This window comes from Hylobates moloch, unplaced genomic scaffold, assembly GCF_009828535.3.
Source record: "Hylobates moloch isolate HMO894 unplaced genomic scaffold, HMol_V3 SCAFFOLD_5, whole genome shotgun sequence".
NCBI classification, from domain to species: Eukaryota; Metazoa; Chordata; class Mammalia; order Primates; family Hylobatidae; genus Hylobates; species Hylobates moloch.
Window position 1 is genome coordinate 18,230,594 of NW_026652280.1, and position 18,228 is coordinate 18,248,821.

General features: G+C 36.8%; 1 protein-coding gene across 1 annotated transcript in view; it reads right to left on the reverse strand.

Moving 5' to 3' along the window:
- The window catches only part of CDH20 (cadherin 20), a 220,088-nt gene that overhangs the window by 162,880 nt on the left and 38,980 nt on the right, over window positions 1-18,228 (reverse strand). The gene's annotated exons all lie outside the window — the stretch shown is intronic.

Genomic DNA, 18,228 nt, shown 5'->3' on the forward strand with positions numbered 1-18,228 from the left:
GTGTTTGCTAGATTTTTGTTCACCTTTTAATCTTGTTGACAGGGTTTCCTATTCTACTTTGTTCTGCTTTTACCATATATATATTTTTTTCACTTCTAAGTAGCATCTGTCATCTGTCAGTGGTTTTCTTTATGGTTCTAGTTTTGTTGATATATTCAAAAGGCCTTCCTCACTCCAAGGCTAGAAAAAGGTTTTCCAATGCTTTATTTTCTATTATGAATTTATTTGGAATTCAGTGTGAGGGGTAAGGGAGGGATACTTACTTATTTAGTAAGCACCTGGGCAATTGTCCTAATACCTTTTCTTAAATAATCACTATTTCCTTCCCTGATTAGAAATGCTATCTTTTTTATTTACCAAATCCCCAAATACATTTGAGCTCAATTCTGAACTCTGTATTCTGTTTTTGATCTCTCATCCCCTGTGCCAGATTCACGCTGTCTTAATTACTGTTATTTTGTAACACAGTTTTTATATCTGGCAGTGCAGTTTTATCCACATTATTCTTCTTTGTCAAGTCTTCCTGGTTATTTTTAAATATTTATTCTTCAAAATGGATTTTAGAATTATTTTCCCAACTTATACAAAAATATCCTGTTGCAAGTTTGGTAGGACTTAAATTGCATTTATACATTTGCTTTACTCTAGCATTCTGGGTCATTACAAATTTTTTCAAATAGTGTCTAAAGTAATTTAATTTGCAATCAACTACAATTTGGCATATATTGTGACCTATCTTTCTGAAATATATGAGAAATGGGCAAGCTGTATATTATGTAATTCACTAAATCACTATATGGTTCTAGATGATTTATTCATTCCACAAATATTTACTGAGCTAAGCATATGCTGGGTGCTGTTTCGAGTGCTGGGATACATGGTGAATGGGCAGGATCCCTGTTCTCATATTCCAGAGGGGAGAAGCAGTGGAGCTTGCCTTTCACAACAGATGGGGTGGGAGTAAGGGTGGGAAGGCCACAGTGACTGCAGACAAGTCTTTCCAAAAATACTTGCTTGGAAAGGAAGAAAGGAAATTGAGTGACAGTTGGTCATGGGGGCAAGGAAGGTTTTTGTTTTGTTTTTAAGATGACTGTCACTGGCGCATATTTATGTGCTGCAAAATGATCACCAGAAAGAGAGAAAATAAATTTACAGAAGAGAAAGGGGATGCTTGCAGGATCCAGCTCCTTGAAGGTGAAAGTAGGTGGAATGTACTCCACAAGTGGCATGTTAGCTTTTGATAGAAGGAGCAAATTAATAATATAAATTTTAGAAAGAGTGAGCCCAAATACAAGCAGATTAGTGTTTATTTCACTACGGAAACTAAAGAGGTATTTTTGCATGGGCAATAACCACATTTATACTACTATACTAATTATTCATCCATTTCAGCAAAAATGGGGATGTTTTATTCCAGTGTTAAGCTTAGATGTCATAACTTCTTTGTTGGAAACTGAATTTTATAGGGCTGAAATCAGTGCTTACAACAATGTCTGGGACATATATGATACAATATTTATTGAATAAGTACACAAATTCATTTTATATTGCTGAATAGAATTTTCATACTGTCTAGGTGATGTCATATCTCCTATACAAAACCGTCCTGATTCTTAGTACTTCCATGTCAGTATGTAATATTTGTGTAACTTCACCATATGGTTATAGTAGGAAAGGCATTGAACTTGGAAACAGAAGGCTTGGATTCAATCATCTGCCTTGCCAGTTTGTAGTTACTTAAAGCTGGGGAAGTTATTTAGCTTCTCTGGATTTTACTTTTCTCGTTGTAAAATGAGCCAACTGGGATAAATCAGTGGTTTTCAATCCTTTTAAACTGTTGGATATTTTCTTCGTATGAAAGGTTTTCTGGAGCCTACTGTGTAAAGCAGGTAATCGAGGACTTCTCAGATGAAAGTAGAGATGTGAGAGGGGGAGCCCCACCCATCCTGCAGCAATGTCCTTGAGCCTGTCTCAACCCTGCCTTCATTTTGCTGTGAGGGGACCCTGAATGGAGCTTCTCGGAGCAAAATTTACAGACCTCGTAAGATGATCTCTAAGGTCTTTAAGAATTGCATAAATTATGGCATGTGCTACCTGATGTGATTTTAATTGTCCTGTGAAGTAAAGAGTGTATGGTACTATTATGTTTGTTTCATGGATGGGAAAACAAGGTTCAGGGTTTATCATTTGCTGTAATTTCTTGCCTAGTAGATGGAGGAGCAGAGATGAGAGCCCCAGTCCTTTTGTTGCCATCAAATGATTTCCCTCACCTGGCTTTCTGTTGGTTCAGGAAGATTCTGACTAAAATACCAGAAAGAATTTCTAACTTGTATTACTGTTTGCATCCACACGCATGTCATAAAACCACTTAAAAGTGTTTGCCTAAATGTTTTTCCACACCTGAGTTAGCTAAGAACCTTTAATCAGATTGTGAAAAATAATGAGCTGTGAGGAATCATTGTAATTTCTCAACAGAAATCTCTAAAATGCAAATCAAATTAATTGGCTGAACACTTAAATCCGTTTAATTTTGAAATTAGTTTCGTTTTTGAAATAATCTTCAGATTGAGACAGATGAGGCATGCAGTCCTACTTATTGTGAACCATGGTAAAATAAGAAATCAGCTTTAACCCAAATGCATATTGAGAAATTAAAAGTTAATCAAGACTAAACATTGAGTTGGAAGGGGTTGACAATTGGGGTTGCCACATCAGATAAGGGCTATCACTCCAGATTAACTGTCCTTCCCCTAGTATGTTCTGTACTCTCATGTTTGAGTTTCTACATGCTGATCTTTCTCTTGGAACACTCTTCTTGGCCAGATAAAAATATTACTCATCCATCAAGGCTCATTTCATAAACTGCTTCCTCTGTTTAGCTCACTCATCCTCATGGCGCCTCCTCCTTCCTGGACAGAATTAATCTTCTCCTTCCCCTGTGAACTCCCCTAGAACTTTGCACACTAGGTATAGCACTCTTTACACTACCATATAGCTAGCTGTAAAATCTGTCTTCCTGGCCAGGTTTTAATTTCTGCAAGGGCAGAGAACATTAAATATTGTAAGGGTTTTTTTTTCCCCACTATAAAAGTAACACACTCAGTGAGACAAAATTTGGGAAAATGCAACAGAATTTAAAATGAAAAGTAATAATTTCACTTATCCATTGCCCCTATACAATCAATGCTTAGAATTTGAAATAATTCATTTAATGTTTCCTCCACCATGGACAAGCATTGAGTTTAATTGGGTAGACATTGTTGATTTCAAAGCACTATAAGACTGTAAATCTCTCTGTCTCTGTATGACTCGATGTACAGTGTAGTTGGCTGGCAGACATATAATGATGTCTATGTATACACACACAATTCTGTAGATATTTAGAATAAAGAAGGGGTTTGCTCAAAGTATGGACAAGCTTGTTTGGAAAGTATTTCATGAAGGCACTTGACTCTGGAAATCACATGCGTCCTTATCACAAAATTTAGCAGACTTTAATGAATTCCAACTGTTTTGTTGAGTGACAACTGGTTATTTATTGAATTGAGCAAACTGACACATATCCCAAATGGTGAAGACATGCTCCTGTAGGTTCTCACAGTTCCTGAGGGTAATCAGGAACGAGTACCATGTTGCCTTGACAGATTCATCATTGCACTGAAGAACATGTTGCTGCAACTTTGAGTTCAGACCCTGGCAATTGTCTACCTCCGGCTTCCCACTCTTCCATTCTCTACTTCTTTTGGTAGGACTGACAGTCTGTGCTGTGGTAACAAAGCTGGGCTCCAGAAATGCAGTCTGAGAGGCATGCTTGCCATCAGGACCACACTGTTGGTCATTAGCATTAGTTCACTCTAATGAACATCAACAATGACATGGAAGTTGTTTTATTTGTGAAGGTTGAATAGATGTATGGATGAAAATAGATCACTAAGACCAGAGTTCCTGGCTGACAAAAATTGAGATAGTACCAGATTATTCATCTATAGGATACTATTAATTTAGGCACTTTCGCATTTATGACTTTTTTTAAGTATAAGAGTTATAACAGTTCCTTGTAGAAACTTTGTAAAATGTAGAAATGGATAAAAATGTAAATGAAAATCAACTATATACCTGCCACACAGAAATACTGACTCACGACATTTTCATATATTTTACTTTCAATCTTTTTCTCTTAATATACAGATACATGAGATCATATTGTGTATAAATATTCTATCCTTTTTAATTTAGCTTTTGATATTTACATTTTGAGATAGATCATTTTAAGTAAGTAAATATTCAAACATTTTAAAAGCTTAACATTCTGTCAAAAGGATGAAATAAAATTAACCATTCTTCTATTGTTCAATAGCTAGGCTGGTTTCATTCTTTTCAATGCTAGATATAAAATTTCAAAGAATATATTTCTATATAAATTATTGTCCAAATTTTAATTATTTCCTTAGGGGAAATATGTATCACAGGAATTATTACACCAAAGGGTATCTTAATTAGTTTGGGCTTCTACAACAAAATATCACAAATGGGTGGCTTATCAAGAACAGAAATTAACTTCTCACTGTTCTGGAGGCTGAGAAGTCCAAAATCACATCATAGGCAGATTCAGTTCCTTGTTCATAGACAGTGCCTTCTCCATGAGACCTCAAAAGAAAGGAAGGGTGAGAGTGTCTCTCTCAGGCCTTTTTTAAAAAGGGCATTAATCCCGGTGTGACCTTATAAAAGGGCCTAATCAACTGCTAAGTCAACTGCCAAAGGCCCCACCTCCAAATATCCTCACCTTGGTGATTAGGTTTTCACATACAAATTTTGAGGAAACACAAACATTCAGACCATAGCAAAGGATAGGAAGTGTCTAAGAGTCTGTATTTATTAATAAATTTCTGACCAGAGAAGTTAGAGACATTAACCCTTCTACAAGTAATTTTTGCAGTATATCCTCAAAAAATATTTGAAATGTTTGCTATTTTGGTAGGTATAAAGCATACCTTATTTTTTAAGATTACACTCAATTACTAGTGAAGTTAATTTTTTTTTACATATTAATCCACTTGCATTTTCTATGTAAACTGTTAATATCTTTTTTTTTTTTTTTTTGAGACAAGAGTCTCACTCTGTTGCCCAGGCTGGAGTGCAGTGCAATGGTGCAATCTCGGCTCACTGCAAACTCTGCCTCCCAGGTTCAAGTGATTCTCTTGCCTCAGCCTCCTGAGTAGCAGGGACTACAAGCACGTGCCACCACACCCGGGTAATTTTTGTATTTTTAGTAGAGATAGGGTTTCACCATGTTGGCCAGCTGGTCTCAAACTCCTGACCTTGTGATCTGCCCGCCTCGACCTCCCAAAGTGCTAGGATTACAGGCATGAGCCACCATGCCCCGGTGTAAACTGTTAATATCTTTTATACAGGGTCTTTGTGTTCTTCATAACTACTGTAAGGTTTTTTTCCCACAATTTTTTTTTTGCCTTTTCATTTTTTTCCTTGAGGTATGGTCCATTATATTCATTGATATTATATATTTTTACTGTCTATTTTTGCCTTTTGATTTTGATGTTTTGAGGGTAGTGAAATATATCATTGGTATGTATTTCCTTTCATATATTTATGCTTAGAAAATGTATCTCCTTCAATAAAAGAAAGTCTCTTCCTAAGTATGGATATTTATTTGTATTTTAATCTATATTCTTGTTTCTTTTCTATGTTTAAATCTGTTTTGTTTTTTGTTCTGTCTTATTGCGTTAACAAGAGCTTACTGACAGTCTCACATAATCATGGTGATAGTAAGCACAGATTTTTTTTGTTCGCCATTAATAGATATTGGCTGTCGGCTTAAGGTAAATATAGTTTATGTTAAAGTTGTTGATTTATATTCCTTTTTCTACTACAAATAAAATTTGTATATTATGATGAATTAAAGGCAGGTTTGGAGGTAAGATGTTGGGCATGTTCTTTAGTGTTTCTAAATGTTAATTATTAAATGGAGTCTGTGATGCTATCTTCTTGATAGGGTTAATGAGATGGTAAAAGGAGATAATGCATCTAAACCCCTTAGCATAGGGCCTGGAAACTAGGAGGTGTTTAATAAATGTCAGCCATTATTTTTGCTATTCTTAGAAAAAGATGGGAATTTTGTGAAATTCCTTGTATTTATTGAGCTAATCATATCACGCTTAATACTAATAGATATTCTTGTACTGATGGGATAAAGTACTTGGCTTCAGTGGATTTTTATTTTTATATGCTCTCAAATTTGCTTTTTAGTTTTTTTAAAGGGAAATATTAATGTTGGGCTTTTAATAATCCTTAAGCTGGATGTTTTCCATGAAAAAATTGGTTATTATTTGGGGCTAAGCCATGAATGCTAAAAGAATCCTGTAGATTCTGTTAGGAAATAAAATCAGTATCTCCTCGAATTACCTATCAGATACTTGTTTACTGCTCACAACTATAGTCAAAAGACAATGTCAGCCAATCTTTTTGGCTACAAAGTCCTAGCAACCTTTTTGTTTAGGTTTTCTAATATTATTGGGAGGGATTACTTGAGAAAAGATGCTACATTGTAAGACGGCACACTGGTTTTAAGTTTTCTTGGCATAGGGCAGGCATTTCTTTCTACCTTCAGAAGATTTATTCCAAAAATTGAGATTGAAATATTGAAGCCTATGTTAACTTATTGTCAAAATTAGCCTGAACTGAGGCCATTTATCAATACAATTCTTATTTTTGTTCTCCTGATGAGATATAATGAAAAAGTTATGAATGCTGATGATAAATGATTTTAATCTTCTTTTGGATTGAACATTCAGTGCAGCATTTTTGGAATGATTTACTATTTTTAAAGGTCTCTAACGTGAAGATACCTGGTAGCCTGAGACAGTCTATTCACAAGAGTTTTGTAAGCCATTTTCACCCATCTGTAAAAATTCGAGATCCACCACCCCCTGTTTCTCTCAATTAAGGGAACAGGAATAAGTAGATTTGTTTTGTGGTTTCTTTTCAGAAAAGAGAAGAAAGGCGTCTGTGACACACTTGTGTGCATGGTAGGAGAGGCTTCTTCTGAGATCTGGCAGTCTCATATATGGGATCTTCAGGTCACTTAGGAACATTTGAATCATGTCCCGTTCTTCCCCTACTACTTCAGCTTCTCCCTCTCCCCATCCTAGAAAGTTCCACTGAGGCTGAGCCTCACCATGGCCGTGCTCAGGAACTCTTTTCAAAAGAGTCTCTCCTTTCAATTCTGGAGGCATGGAAAAACAAAATGACTCTTTTTAATGTACTGAAAATAATATCAACTTAAAAATTCAGATTCTAAATGTAGTATCTCATTTTTCTGTTACTCTCAGTAGAATTTCAGATATGTAAATATTTCAGATAACTGAAAATTTCTATCTTAAGCACCAGACCTTCATTAGAATGTATTTTTTATTTTTTATTTAGACAGAGTCTAGCTCTGTCTCCCAGGCTGGAGTGCAGTGGCGTGATCTAGGTTTACTGCAACCTCTGCCTGCGATTCTCCTGCCTCGGTCTACCAAGTAGCTGGGATTACAGGCCCATGCCACCATGCCCGGCTAATTTTTGTATTTTTAGTAAATACGGGTTTTTACCATGTTGGCCAGGCTGGTCTTGAACTCCTGACCTCAGGTGATCCACCTGCCTTGGCCTCCCAAAGTGCTGAGATTACAGACGTGAGCCACCACGGCTGGCCAGAATGTAACATTTTTTATTGAACTAATTCTCAAAGATATTGCCACTTCTCTTTAAAAATAGAAGATACAGAACATAGTTGAACTTTTTGATGGTTCAGTCTTTCAGATAAGCATTATTGATGATACTGTGCTATAATAATATAAGTAAGTGCTTTTGTGGTCATTCATTATGGGTCCAGCACTGTTCTAAGGGCCTTTCAGCAAATAAGTTATTTACTTCTATGTTTACTTAAATATAACTCTATGTCATAGGTGCCATGGTTGCCTTCATTTTACAGGGAAGAAACTGAGGCCCAGAGAGATTGAGAAGCTTGTCCAAGACCGTAATCTAGTCAGCAGAGAAGCTGAGATTCAAACTCATGCTGCCAGAGTTCACCACCATATTATATTCTTTCCTCGTGCCTTACATGGTGGATGCCTCTGGGCTAGCAAGGGCTGTTTGCCTTATTACTGTTCATTTTGAGTTCTTACATCTGTACATTAACATGTCTCCTTAAGCTTCCCTGCTGTCATCTACTATTTCTCACCATTTTCACTCTTCCTCCTTTTCAATTTGCTGCCATTCAGAGGATTTGGGCTGGAAAATCAGAATAAAACTTATTAGAATTGTATACCATCACCGAGTATGAATTCTGCAATAGGTTTAGTTTTGGATAAGGAAGAAAAATAACAATTTTGGAAGTGCCTATTACAAAGAATAATAATAGCAATTGTGTGTTGAGATCTGACATTCTACATTAGATAATTAACTCTGTTAACACATTTAAAGCCCTGGACAGCTCCCAAAGTGGGTACTATATTCCCCATGTTAAGAGTGGAAAACTACCACTGGGAGGTTAAGGGATTTGATGAATCTACCCTCAGGTAGTAAGCTGAAACAGTCCAGGACTTCTTGACTCCAGAGCCCTTTTCTCGTTCTACTTTTTGGCCATTACGTTTTACTCTAGTTTCTTTAGCAAACACTTCAATTTAAGTAATCTTTCTTCCTGTTAGCCTAATTACTATGATGCATTTAGAAGAATGTTTTGAAGTGTAGACTTAAGGAGCAAAGTGATCCAAGGCTTTATATCAATAACAGTATAAGAAACTTTTTGAAGGGTGATTTTAAACAGCCCATGATGTTTGCAATTTTAATAGCAATGAAATGATGGATTGGAGTTAGATGTGTCTGAAGTCTAGAAGTCAGCAAGGCATCGTTTCAGTAGAGCATGCAGCATGGATTAGGGGAAGGAAATGGGATTGATGAGCAAGAGATAGAGCCAAGAGACGTTTTGAATATGGAATTAGCAGAAGTTGTGACCATACTGGGGGGGTAGTAATAAAAGAAGGGTCAAGGACAGCTTTGAAATTTCCAGTTTATTTGAATTGGTAGAAGAGATCTCATGTGTTGAGATGCGGAATATACAAGATGGAACAACTTTTGAGAGGGAAGGTCAGTTTTATTTTAAACATTTGAATGTGCTAAACTTGTGGGATGTTCAAGAAAATCTCAGACATCTGAAAATGAGGGTCTGTCTTCTGACAATATTTGCAGCTCTTAGAGATTCTACAGGCTCCTAATGAGCAACTTGAATGGTGTTTTTGATGAAGGTGGATTGTCTTGTATATCAGACATTTTTGGATTGCCTCTCTAACATCCATCTCCCTTTTGTCTTTCTTGAAATTACTGACTTTCCCCCTAGAACATGATTGGTGAATTTCTAATGTGCTTTTCATCTTTGCAGCAAGATAATTTTATTTATTGCAGGCAACTAGAGTGGTACCTCTCTATTCAAAGAAGGCAGAGAGGATAGGAGAGCAAGATAACCCTGAGGACACATAACTTTGGACTTTTGTAAGAACTACAAATAAATAGACCCATTCCAAAATTTTCTATATTTAGGGAACAGAGTAACATTACTTTTTGTATTATTTCTTGCCCCAGTGATTCTTTCAGAGAGTACTCAAGTAAAATGCCTGATCAGAGATTAAATGAGAAATTCACAGTACATACCTTTAAATCTGCTTGTTAGGCCTAAAAATAATGTCTTACTTATAATTACAAGTTTCAGTGTGTTTCAGAATCTCTTTTCTTAGCTCCAAGCATCTTTGTCCTCTTCAAATGACTGGCAACTTGGTGATATTTAAATTTCTTCTTTCTTTTAAGTGTGATTTAGTTTAAAATAAGCACATAGGTAAGCACAAAAGTGCTTTAGCATGCTTCTTTAAAATGAGAAACACCCCTGTCCTTAGGGGCTGTCAGATTTATGTCTTTAGATGAACAATAATTACAATAATAATTTGAAGGGCTAATTAGCATTTTATAGTAAACACATTGTTCATCACACTAAAAGTATGGCTATATGCTTTCTGCAGAATAACTGCTTTTCAAAATCAGAAGCCGTTTATCTTACTTCAGCAATATATGCTACCAACTGACCAAGAAGTATTTCTGTGATGACTTTTTTCTAAATCTTGAGTCTTGTTTTTTTTTTTTTGTTTTTCTTTTTTTTTTTTTTTTTTTTTTTTAGATTCACTCATGTCCAGGCTGGAGTGCAGTGGCACGATCTCGGCTCACTGCGACCTCTGCCTCCTGGGTTCAAGCGATTCTCCTGCCTCAGCCTCCCAAGTAGCTGGGATTACAGGCATGTGCCACCACGTCGGGCTAATTTTGTAGTTTTAGTAGAGACGGGATTTTAACATGTTGGTCAGGCTGGTCTAGAACTCCTGACTTCAGGTGATCCACCCACCTCGGCCTCCCAAACTACTGAGATTACTGGCATGAGCCACTGTGCCCGGCTGTCTTGATAATTTTTACAACAAAAGTTGCAAAAATTAAAACATGGAAATATGGACTGGCTTTAATTTCTACTTGTGTGAACAACAACAAAAAAGCAACCCATACTTTGTCCTCTGTTTTCCATATACTTCACCCTTCCCGGTGTTTCTTACTTAATTTTACTATGGTATTTATAATATATATGTGCGGTTTGAATTCACCTCCTCCCCTTTTCTTTCCATGGTCTCATGAAATGCAGGAAATTGCCATGGTTATTTCTTTATTGCATTAACTCCTGAAAATACACTGATTTCACTTTAGTTTTTGCAAGCTCAAAGCTAACTGTGGATAAATTCAAGAAGACTTTTCATCAGGATATTGGCCTTCCTCCCCTGAAGCCCCCTTCAGGGGGTTTTATCTGCCTGCAGCCACTTTCAGTACCTCCCTAACCCATAGTCGCAGCAACTCCAAATCGACAGTCTTGTCAGAGCAAATGATCTAAAATAAACATCCGCGTGTCTGCCTGCATTAAGAATCCTGACAAGGATGCTTTGCCTGTATCAACTACAAGCTGACAGTCCTTAGAAGCACTTTGCTTATTGCCTTGGTTCAGTGGCTGAGGGAGAGTAGCTATAAGGCCTGAAGTCTAATTTTGAATGGTTAAGGATGTTAAAATCCAAATGAAACCATCAAAGACCTACCTCTCTGCTTTCCTCCTCTTCACAGGTTTCTCAATTGTAATAGTTATCTCATGTATGTGAAACTCTTGGAATCAGTCAGCAAATTACATCAGGACACTCCAACAATACTATTTTGTATACAAAGACACTAGATGAGGAAATAAATGTAAATATCAAGCCCATAGTTTTGCAGGCAGGGCTCCTTTCTGATGGTTTCTTAGCTACTTAATGCCCACTAAAACTTTATCTTTGGGATTCATACTGGGAACTATCTCACAATACCAAAAATTATCGGCTAATAATAGGTACTCCGTCTATGTGGCCCTAAAGGATATTCCATAGACTTTCCTTTTCTCTAGTAAGCTTTATAGAAAGAGAAAAGACACTAAGTTTGTATATTCTGTATACAGAATACAGAGAAGTCAATGCAATCCTGGGAAGGGACTTTTCTATTAATGTTCTAAGGTTTGGCATCCTCAACAAAGCGATTAATATTTCAACATTACAAGTTTCTCAGAGAGCCCTAAGAAAAATTTGAAGGGAGCATAATAATGCTTCACAGCTGTTGAAATTTTATGTGCCCAGCACAAATTAAGGAGAAATTGCTTGAGTATTATTAGGCTTATCTGATCTATTAAAATAGCCAGTTGAAATAAAAGAGAGCCACTCTTCTGCGGTAATTATCTAAACTGATTATCTGTGTTAACCATATCTGAGTCATTATCATTTTTATACATCACTTCAACAGATACAGCCTAAAAGCCTGAAATTTATATCATAAGGGGAAAAACCTAATTGTAGATTTTCTTCTTAAATTTTAATTTTATATCATATTTATCTAAGTAATCTCAGGAAGTCTTTAATACTATAGGAAAACTACTGAGAGGGGAGCAAAAGGCCACCATTTAATTTATTATAAGATTTTCTTAAGTCACTACATGTTGCCTCTCAGACTATTTGCAGTATATATTCTATTCCTGGCAAACAACCCTGAGTGTCTCATATTAATTGTGCTTAGAGTGTGGTTGTTTCCTTAAAATACACCCCAAGTCACACCTAAGCTGAAGCACCAAATGCCAGTTCTTTAGAAATTAATTTTGAAAAAAGCAGAACTATTTCCCTTATTATCTACCTGAAAGTTTTGTCACATTTGATCTAAATCAGAGCTTTTACTAAGACAAAAAGAACAGTCACCAGTCATAATGGTTAGTTTTATGTCAATTTGACTGGGCTGTGGCGTGCCAAACATTTGGCCAAACATTATTCTGGATGTCTTCATGAGGGCGTTTCTGGATGAGATTAAAATCTGAGCCACTAGACTGAGTAAAGCAGCTTGCCCTCTCCAACGCGAGCAGACATCATCTAATCCGCTGGATGCCTGAATAGAATTAAAAGGCTGTGTAAGGGGGAAGTTTGCTTGTTCTGCCTGTCTTTGAGCTGGGACATCAGTCTTCTCCCACCTTTGGACCTGAACTTGGACTGGAATTTTCACCATTAATCTTCTGGGTCTCTAGTTTGCTACCTGCAGATCTTGAGACTTCTCAGGCTCAGATACACGTCTACCATTGGTTCTGTTTCACCAGAGTACCATGGCAAATACATGAGCTAACCAAGTCCACAGAATTTTGAAAATGAAGGTGTTTCATACACCTATTATATTAAAATTTAATTTAGAATGCCCATACAAGTATTTAATCTGCTCTTGGGGTAGAACGAGCCAATAGTGAACAATCTGTTCTTCAGTATTTTAGCCATTTCTGATGTGAACAGAGCCCTGTTGACCCTTGGGAATCTACTAGGAAAACGGGGACATCAAAGGAACTCCTGGGTCCCCCACAGACTTTCTCAGCTTAAGAAAGGTATAGATTTCTCCTGCTTGGGTGGACCCTTCCTTAAAGTCCTGACGTTTCAAAAACGTGAATTAAATAAGTCATTATTTGTCAGAATGTGAACTCAGTCTAATTAGTATAAGAATGAGTAAGTGGCCCAATATGTGCAGGTCTGTGGAGTGAACCGTCACATAGATCCAATACATAATTTCTTCCTTCAAGATGTAGGCCCACAATGTAAAAAACAGATATATCGTAATATTGAGAAACCCATGATAGAGTGTGCAAATGAGCCGCTGAGGTAGGAATCCCTAATCTCGATTTGGTGGCAGCCAAATAAACTCCATTTACTAAAAAAAGGGATGTGTGCACTTGTTGGAAAATATTTAAAAATATTAATTTTAGTTCATTTTAATTTAAGAAATATATTTCTGAAGTGGTCACCAAAGATTTAACAATGCGGCCAAGTTAAAACTCAAAGTGGATTGGGCTCTCGGTGGACAATCTGAAGGAGGGCTAAGAGGCTGGCCACTTAAGAGGCTTTGCGTGTCTGATGATACCTGAGCAAGGTACAAGTAATGGAAACTTATGTGGCCAGGTCTAATGTTTCAGTTCTACTGAGGCTGCCTCCTGGTTTTCTCCCTGTTGTTCTCCCCTGTTCCATTGTAATAGGGTTTATCCGGGGGCTCGACTGCCCAGCTAGAGGCCACATTCCCAGACTCCTTTGTGGCTAAATACGGTCATGAAATTCTGTTTCTCCAGTGAAATGTGAATGGGTGTACTAAGTACAACTTCTACAATAAATTGCCCAGAAGGAAATTACCTGGTTCAGACTTCCTTTTCTCACTTTTCTGGTGAGGAAAAGGCAATGGGGGCGAATCAGTTTTGACCGTGTAAATACTAAGGGCTTCAAGCTGGGAGGGACTCGTGTCCCTGAATGACCTCATGGAGCAGAGCTGCCTCACTTTCTGTCATGAAAGAAGAATAAATTATTCTCTACTTTTCTGGTCGTATCAGCTAAGCCTTTATTGAGCCTAGCTAATACAGCTACTTATCCTTCTTAATGAAACAGCAGAAGAATCCTTTAGTTTACCTTATTGTCTCCTCCGATACCTCCCCTCCACACATAACCGACTCTGCCTGCATACACACCTATTCCTAGCCATTATCTCCGATTCCTGACCTTTTGAAAGCTGTTACACCCTCAGATAGCTAACAAGTTATAAGAAGAATCTTGTGAATAACTTAAAGTTATACCTCCCAATACACACACATGCTAAACTTATTCTACTCATAAAGAAACTGTCTTCAGAGTACCTTTTCTCATCAATAATCCCATCACAGTTTAGGGCTTAAGGTTTTTAATATGTTTATTTTTATTTTCTCTCTGTGTGTCTCACATATACATTATATGTGTTTTTAATAATAATTTAGAATAACTAATGATAAGTCCAATGAAAGGCAACTTTTTTGAAGGAAATATCAAATTGGAAAACTTCAGTTTTCAAAAGAATCAGCATCTAAGAAGCTCTCCATTTTTGTTCCATATTTAATGCTAGAAATCTCTCTTAGATAATGTGAACAGTACTACTAGTAGTTTGGAGAAAAGTAACCCTCTAAAAAATAGCAGATAGGTGAATTTTGTATCAAAATGTGAACCAAAATTCCTAAAAATGTACATGTAAAAATTCAACAAAAATATATAACCCTAATTCCTTTTTGTAAATAAAGGAATTTGTTGGTTTGTAGAAATGCTGCCTTAAGTGATTTTAGTAGTGCTGCTTTGTATCTTTCATACATTTGATATGAAAATCAGGATAAGGAACAAAATCCTAGTCACTAGACTACTAGGGGCCTCAAATTCTATCATATTCTCTGCAAGAAAGAATAAATAACCTTTCTAAGAATTATAGATGAAGTTATTTTGTTAATAAATGCAATAATTCATATATTTTAAGCAGTCAATGTACTATTAGGTTACTATTAGGTGTTATTTTAAATGTTGATAGTTAAATTTTAATCACTGAATCTTAATCAAATAAAACTTAAATAATTAAGTCTATACAAAGAAAGATGGTGGTGGAAGGATAATGCAGTTGGATACTTAACTTTTTTCTTTTAAACGAGATGAGCCCTGGAAAATGTAAGAGATTAAAGACAGTTGTAGTGAAATGGTTGTTCTGGTTCCTGATATTATTAAAAGTGAGAAAAAAAATTTAAGGGCAGTGTCTGGCATATGGTATCCTGTTAATTAAAGTTTGTTATTAAACGAATTAATAGTACCTCCTAGGGAGGGGAGGGGGTAATGGGTGACACTTGAGTTGGCCTTTAAAGGATGGAGAAGGAGTTGATTAGATGGATGGAAGGGGAAGATGAGGAAGCATTCCAGGTGGAGAATATCACATACAAAATACTGAAGAATGAAACAGCTTCCTTGTTCAGTGACCTACAGGAAGTCTGTGCGATGGAAGAAGGGAGGGTGGAAGTAGCACAAGGGATTGTTTTTCACTGCATTCAGCATGGCAACTTTCTTTTCACTAAAATCTAAGGTAGTCTGTATAAGCCAAGAGAGAGAAAGAAGCCACTCCCAGGCATTTCCAACTAGAACAGGAATTTGTAGGGTCTGTGGAAGGATGAACCCTGCAGAATTCAGCACTGCATGAAATGCTTCAGTAGTTGTAAGAACAAAGTTAGAGCTTTTAAACACCTTCTGTGAATACTTCAATTATGAACTATCAGTAGCCATAGACAAATCCTGAAGATTATCTGCTACCGCTATATCAGTTCTAATGCTAGGAAGTGACTGGTCCAGTGTAGACTGGCCTGGACAGAACCCCAGATGAAGAGCGGTGCACCATGAGACATGTCCCTTAGCCTCTCTGATGAATAGGGTTGGGAATTAAAGCCAGATTCACATTATATATTACTTGATTGATGTAAATTTCTAAATACTTTTTAGTAAATTCTGTAAGATTTACTCTGCACTATGAGTTCAGTAACTTTCAACTGATCTAATCTTTTTATTGTCCTTATAAACGCCCACAATAAAATAACCTCTTTAGGGATTGCTAAAGACTTGTAAATTGGGTGGAGAAACTGACAAATGATAAAATGAGAGGTTGTGCCCAGAGTAGATAGCCAGGAAAGAAACACCCTTTACAAAATGCACTAAGACTGTGTCTTTTGGTTGCACTTGCTTTGTGTAGACAGGTGCATCTAGTGACCTGTATCTGAAACTGCAAAGACAAAATTAGCTCTTTAACACACAGCTGGAAGCCAAGGTATTCAAGTCCGTAAGAATCTAAAAACTCTGAAAGTGTTTAAAAATGGTTTAAACATTTTAAACATAAAAATGTTGTATAAGTTTTGAAAAAGGTGAGTAGATAATTCTGTGCAAAATGCTAGTCGATCTCATCCTAATGTTTTGAAAAACAAACACAGGCAGAATATAAAAATATTTCTAATAAGAGAATAATTTTCATTTTTAGGGAAAGTAATGTACACAAGTTTGTTTCTATATGCTCTTTTGTAAATGGTAATAATTTTGGTTACAGTTTCCATTCAAAAGACTGGACCTGGAGTCTTATTTTGTTTTTTGTTTTTAGATGGAAAAATGACCTTTTAAAGAGTTACAGGAATTTCCCCTCATTGGGGAAGATTATGTTTCTTTAAATTTTGGAGAAGCCCTTGTGATGGTAGGTGTAGTTAGTTATTCACCTACTCACTACTCTCAGAAAGTGTTGACAAGACAACCCAATGAAGGCGTTTCACACTGAGGTGTTAAGAGTTATGTTTAATGATGGAGACTGGGTATATGGCTACCAAGGGTGAAAAATCTTTCCCCTTCCCTTCCTGCCCGAATATGCACACACTCTAAATTTGAATACAGACTGTTGTATGCCTGAAAATAATGAATTGATTTAGATACGATCATGAGAGACTCAGAGAGAAGAGCAATCTTACAGAAAAGACTGACAAAGCCTCTAAGACAATTCAGACTTTGGGAAAACTGTATTGATTGAAAGACTTGGGCTTTTGTTATCTGAGCCATGGTGCCAACTCAGTCCCTTGTCTTTGAGGAACTGGTTTCCCTTGAGAAGATAAATATCTGGGGAGAAAGTTGATCTTCCCAGACATGACATAAAATGTGAAGTGGGTGCTGTATTGGAGAGGGCAACTTCCTCCACATCTGATGGGGTCTCAGTTGGTCCCAGATGCCAAGGCAAGGAGGAGGCAGGTGGTGATTTCCTGGAAATGAGTGGTTCTGGGCAGGTTTAAAAGTAGCCATTCTAGTAGCAGTTGTTAGTTACGTTTTGTGTTATACTTTCTTCTGTCATCCCTGAGCCTTCATTAAAGACTTGGTCCCATGCACACGTGTGGTGGGGAATTAAGGTGTATCCCATGCTTTGGAAGGAGCCCTGGAGAAGAATAGTCAACAACTCAAAATCAGAGTGGGCATTGGGGCAGTGCCATGAGGGAAGATGGAGGGCAGTGGCCTGAACAATAGTTTGAAATCTGCTGAGGACGCATTTCTGGCAGTTAGGTGAAGTAGTCTCAGGTAATAGTCATTATGGGATATAAAATACATATAATCTATTAGTGAATAGGGTCAGCAATCTGTGGGTTTTATGCACAATAAAAGTCACTCTTACTGGAGAGAATTAAAACAAGACAACAAAACAAAACCCCAAAGTAGAAAAGTTAGATACATTGAGATGGGGGTGGGGTGGGGGGAAGATAAAAAGATAAAGTAAAATCCTGCCTTAGAATTACTTTCTATCAGTAAGAGGTTGTTCATAGCATAGGCTTTGTCATAGGATTATCATGGACAGAGAATGTACAACTTGATGATGTATTGGGGGAAGTTTTAGTCTAAATTAGGGGTCTGCAAACATTTTCTATAAGGGGCCAGATAGGAAATACCTTAGGCTTGTGCACCATTCAGTCTCTGTCACACCTACTCAACTCTGCAGTTACAGAACAAAAGCAGACATAGACAATCCATAAATGAGCAAGCGTAGCTGTTTTCCAATAAAGCTTTATTTACAGAACTTGAAATTGAATTTTATAGAATTTTTAATGTCACAGAATACTCTTGATTTTTTTCCCAACCATTTAAATATGAAAATCCGTTCTTAAGCTTGTGGGTTCTAGTTAAACAACCAGTGGGCCACAGTTGACTGACCTCTGGTCAGAATTAGAGGTTCTTATTGGGGTAGATATTGCCCCCTAGGGAGAATTTAAATAATTTC